This window comes from Dermacentor andersoni, chromosome 8, assembly GCF_023375885.2.
Source record: "Dermacentor andersoni chromosome 8, qqDerAnde1_hic_scaffold, whole genome shotgun sequence".
In the NCBI taxonomy this organism is placed as follows: Eukaryota; Metazoa; Arthropoda; class Arachnida; order Ixodida; family Ixodidae; genus Dermacentor; species Dermacentor andersoni.
Genome location: NC_092821.1, coordinates 42580001 through 42585869, shown reverse-complemented (window position 1 = coordinate 42585869; position 5869 = coordinate 42580001). Strand labels below are relative to the sequence as shown.

The following is a 5869-nucleotide window of genomic DNA, read 5'->3' as shown; positions in this document are numbered from 1 at the left end:
GATTAAAATTTCTTCATTACATATACCACTCTAATACGGGGATAGCCAGGTAATTGTATTTTCAGCCGCCCACATATGTTTCTAAAAGGCGAGATCACAAATTAAAAATATGTGAGATTCCTTTTGACCCTCTATTGCATGAATTATGAAAGTCATTTTTTCAGCTTTCATTATTGATTGAATGAACAAATATGACTGTAATAATAAAGATAAAGCTTTGTGCCAAATATGGCACACCATGAAGATGGCTGAGCGCTCTTGCTGCCATGGGCGGAAAACAAAGCTTCACGGACGGTGGTCTTTTTAGTGCGATGTGGGGAATGAAATAAAACAGTTGTTTGCTGCGTTCAGGCACAGATGAATGTTTCACTTCCTCTATCTTACCAACGACTTGTTTCTGCAAGGTGGCCGCTTACATCTTTGTTTCTTCTCGTTAAATTCTGGCCAGTGGCCGACTTGGTCAGATCGGTCGTCTTTGGGTGGCATTGCGGCCACTGGTCCCTGTGCTTTTTTGACTTGAACATGGAATTCGATGTCCTGACTAGAAGTCCTTCCTGGTCGCTAGTTGGGTAGGCACTTGTTATGCGAGGTAAGGCATTCTGCAATTTCTGCTTTTAATTGAGCCAGCGGTAGTACTTGTCTCCTCCTAAGCTGCTCTTGCACCCTCCTGTACAATACCCATACTGTTACTACCGATAAGTCTAGCATAGGCGTAAAAATTCGAAAGTGCCATTTCTTCGACATCTGATATGTATGCAGTAAAGTCCAAACAGAAAGTCCAGCAGGTGGACACCACCCATGTGCCTGTTATGGACCTTTACTACGCTGGGGCAATCAATTTCGCGAAACACCTTGGCGGAGGTAAACCAGCGCTTAGTCTTTTGGACTGGATCTCTCCCAACAAAGCTCGACAGAAATGTCACGGCGCGGTTATCGTATCAACGCACACACGATAACTCTACGTCATCTATCGCGCTTGTGAGTGCCTCTGAAGCACCACGTCCTTTACATTTCAGTTCCTTTTCGCTTTTCAGGCGGCTGTTTGGTAGACAATTCGCCCTCACTGTACCGATCGTCAAAATTACATCTTGTGATAGAGTGACCTGCAGCTTCGGGCTATTGAACAGATGGCAGCACGTTACCATATTTTGTATTTCAAGTTCATACTGTGCCAAATATGGCACACACAGATTTCGGTTTCTCTGCTGTAGTTGCAGGCACAATTGAGAAAACTAGTAACTGCCTTGAATTGGCGAGGCCAAAAATTATGCCAAAATAATTTTTCTATGTTTCTGCGGTCGAACTTTTCAGAGAAAAAAAAAAACAATTGCTCGTGTTTGCCCCCTCAGAGTTTCACGTCGCATCCCAAAATCTACTTCACCTCTGTTTTGCGTATCACTCAAGAGATGGCAGCACTTGCCCATAATAAGTGAGCATAACTACGAGATTTACTCTGACGGTATCACATTCTCAACTGGGAATCTCACACACGCGAAAAAGAATGGTAACCGGTATGTGCCAAATATGGGACGCCATGCAATAGAGGGTTAAAAGCGTTCGCTTTCCGCTACTCTTTCTATGTTCGTACTATAAGAGACTGGAATACTCTACCACCTGACACTGTATTTGTTCAAATGATGATTTCTTCCATGCTTTATGAATGTAATTTTGAGTGTTCATTTATATGAGTTGTACCCTCCCTGCTGTAATGCCTGAATGGCGAAGCAGGTACCCAATGAATAAATAAAGAAATGTTTCATTGTCATGATTCTGTTTATATTGTTGCACCTTGTTAAGCAGCAATTACGAGCATTATGTGAAATCATGCGTGCAAGAAATGCAATGTTGAAGCAACTCGAGTTTAAACAAAGCAGTAGTAAGCATGAGTGTCTGCTATTTAAAGAAATCCTGCTCCAATAAGTGCTTGACATGTCTCGTTTGTTGCTATACGTTTCAATATGTGCTATACAGATTGCTGAACGACATTTCAGTTGCTGTGTAACTCATGCTGTTCTTGCGTGTCACACATGAACAAACATCTTCAGCTTTGGAACAATGCATACTGCACAGTAAAATAGGCATTGCAAAGCAATGTTCAACAATGCAAGATTGGTTGCCATTCACCTTGGAAATAACCTTTATTTAAAAAAAATTCCCTGGCGAGAAAATATTCAAAAGCACAGTGAACAAAGCAAAGGAGTAACATAATGGCACATGGTTATTTCTCACTGCATGTGTATCTGTCATGCTCAACATAGACAAATCATGTGCTTTTCACTACTGCAGTAGGCAGCATACTATGAATAGCCACATGTGAGCACACGCAATGTGTTATGTTGAAGTGCACGGCCTATTTACTTTCAAGAAAAGAAAAATAAAACATGTTACACCAGCACATGTCTCCGCCTCATTTGCCAGCGAATGCGCCGGCGCACACTTTGCAGGTAGGCAATGCGCAAATTTCTGGGCAGCCGAAACACACCAACTATGGATTCACGCACCGCACGGCCTCTTTGAAACAAAGCTCGAGAAGGCTGTACAGGGTGCGCCTGCGGTGGCACCTGTACTTGAAGCGGCACTTGTGCCTGGGCTGGCTCCTGTGCGCTGTCGTCATGTGCACCGTCGTCATCTGGGTCGTCTGGCAGAGGCACGCCTGCTGCAAGGCAGAGGTTATGCAGCGCTGCACAAGCTGCAACAATAGTGGCTGCTTTCTGAGGCAAGTAGCGGAGCACCCGATACCTCTGCAGGCATCGGAAGCGGCTCTTGACGACTCCTATGCACCGCTCAACGGCATTTCGCATTGATGCGTGTGCTTCATTATAGCGCCCCTCTGCCGTGAGGCGATTTGGGTGACCAGGCACAGGAGTCATGATCCATGGCTCTAGCGGGTACCCAGAGTCCCCTGTAAAGTGTTGCATGTCAGTGAACGAACGTGGATACATTAAGGCACAATGCAAGAACACAGTCTACGCCAGGGCCCTTTTACAACAGCAGCGGGTCTTGGATTTATTGTTGCAATATCTATCAAACATTGACCTTCCCAGAAAGTTGTAAAGAAAGTTCGACTCATTTTAAAGAAAAGCCCAATTTCACCTGTTGTCTTGGCTGCAAATCTCATTCTCGGGTTAAGTTGGACATGTAATATTTATTTCATACTCGTGGTTTTCTGCTCCGTTCATCCCATTTGCCCCTCCATAAATGTACATCCTCCACTAAAACTAACTAGCTCTTCTCTCTTCAGAAGTGTTATTTTATAAAACAATTCTAAGGTCTGCTCTTGAATATGCTGCCAGTATCTGGGATCCTTACTCTACCTTTCGTACCTCTTCTCGTGAAGGTACCCGAAGTCGAGCTACCCGTCTGATCCTTTCTAATCACTCCAGCACCACATGTCGCTGCAACAAAAAAAACTGCAGACATTGTGACACAAAGAAAAATAGCGCAACTTGCACTATTCTACAATATATACTACACCGATCACTAACGTCGATGCCGAAAGTTTCACGCACACGCTTATTCCTTCGTTCCAAGGACAGTGACCAGGAACCAGCTACCCAAGTCCATTGTCACCAACACTTTTCCATCATACTTGAAAACTGCCATTTCGACGTGTGCAGTAGAATTACACCCCTGCCTGTAACGCTCCACGTGGTATTCAGTGTATTGAAATTAATAAGTAAATAAACAGAATAACATGTCAGCTGTTGTATACATGCTGGTAAAAATATCTGCCTTCTAAGAGAGACATGTTTCTCTCGATAGTCACTGCAGGTTCATTAGGTACTGCTGCATTCACAACACATTTCTAGCAAATCACGCTTTCTTAAAGCTTGCTAGGATGCAAAACTATTTGACTGTGTATGTTTTACATGTGGAAGAAGCACTGCTACTTTAGGTGCACTTACCAAGCAAGACTTCTCCATGAAGTAACAGGCCACGAGTGAGGCGGCGGCGAAATGCAGAATGCCTCTAAACGAAAGAATCGTGGCACGATCCCGGAAACCGTGGGTCAATTGCCAGGATATTCAGCTTTGCATCACACACCTCGTAAGGGAAAGCAAAGAGAAGGTGTCAATGCCACTGCAACAAATATCTGGCACAAACTTTTGCTTACAACACTACTTGCCAATCAGTTACTGTTCAGTCAGCCAACACATTTACAGAAAAGGAGATATCAACATACGCAGTAGGCAGTCGAACTAATGATCAGCATGATAACAATGTCATCTTAACCTACAAATGCAATGTTGGCATGTGTACATGTGCTCATGTATGGCGTGCGGTCACAACACAATGTGCAAAATAATTCCTTTGGTTTCTTCCGTCCATATTGTACAAGATTCTGCTAGAGAGTGCCACCTGTGTTTTTTTTCCCAGACAAAGTGCCTATTACAAGCGAAAGAACGCGGAATGGGCAGCATGTGCCGTATTAACAGCTAGAGCAAATGGGTGTCCACACATTCTCAGTCTCCCTCACACCATTTTCATTGATGGGATGCTCCTTTTCATGTTTACAGTCTGTTGGTCACAATGCTTTAGTTTTACGTCGAATAAGAATCACAAGGGCTCGTCTTCTGTTAGGATCGCTCGCAGACGAAGACTCCCTTCACTGCTACGGCGTCTATTCCGGTTTAAGTCGCGCGTAATGGGTTTACATTGTAGCATCGAAAAGGCCACTCGACTGTGATTGGAGAGCGCTGAAAAAGTGCGGCCGTGTTCTATGCAAAGATCAAAGTCGTCATTACACATACAACACAAACGCTACTTTCTCTCATAGGAACGCAAGTATTACCGGCAATTGATGAAAAATAACGAAACGAAGTTTTTTACAACGTGCACTCGCGCAATCACATATCGAAAATATCTGTCAATGAACAATACTCACGACCATGCAGTTGAGGGCGTAATACCCTTTACGGCTCCAGTACGATTCCGTTTCGCCGGGGCCGAGCTTCTTAGGGCGAACGATGGCTATCAGACTCCCGTCCACACATCCTAGAACTCCTGGAATTTTTCCACGGCTAAGAAAGCCTTCCTTGACGGCGGCATTCTGTTGCGCCGTGGATGGGAATCTAACCCATCCTTTTTCTTTGCCCACAACCGGAATGGCCTTGGCGACGGCTGTAATGATCCGGCTGACCGAAGGCTGCGACAGTGCAATCGCTTCTTCATTCCCGACGCACTGTTGAAAGCTCCCGGTGGCAAAAAACCGCAGCGCGCACAGCACTTTCATCGTAGCGTCGACACCACGAAATCTTTGAGGTCCGAGATGTCCTTCCAGCTCATCGCAAAGACGTCACACTATGTCTTTGGAGAGCCTAAAATGCCTTCGAAACTCTTCTTCGGCCATGCCGAACGCGTCGCGTCGTTGTCTTTCGGCACTCGCCAGTAACACAACCAAAGGAGCCGCCATTGCCGTCTCTGTCTCGTCTCGTCTAGGTGCCGGCTCGTCAGCTGGCGCGAGATTAGCCGGCAGCCACGGTTGCCCTAGCAACCCTCGACATCATGCTCGCCCCGCGCGCGACCCTCGAGAGAACCACTTCTCCGCGGTTCCTCTCCTAGCAGGGAACCGGTTCCTTTCCAGAAGATTGGCAACCTGTGTGACGTCATCAAAATTTGTCGTCCCGCCCACCAGGGATGACGACAACGAAGCGCCGACCAATGGCAACAGCCAAAAGGAACCGGTTCCAAAAGGAACCGCTACAGAATACGGCCCCTGGGTCGTAATGCGCCAGGATCGAGGATGACGCCAACGCATTCTTGATTTCCTCGAACGCCCTTTGACACGATTCATCCCAGAGCCATGGCTGGTCGCGACGCAGCAGTTTGTAAAGTGGATTCGCCAGAGTAGACAATCGAGGAACAAACT

At 45.8% G+C, this 5869-nt stretch overlaps 1 long non-coding RNA gene across 1 annotated transcript; it reads right to left on the bottom strand.

The window, feature by feature from the left end:
• Positions 1-2113: 2113 nt before the first annotated feature.
• On the bottom strand, positions 2114-5655 carry LOC129384631 (uncharacterized). Its single transcript, XR_008612332.2, has 3 exons — positions 4886-5655; positions 3906-4044; positions 2114-2902 (listed from the first exon to the last, which is right to left on the bottom strand). It is a non-coding gene; the product is annotated as an uncharacterized lncRNA (long non-coding RNA).
• Between the last annotated feature and the right edge of the window lie 214 nt (positions 5656-5869).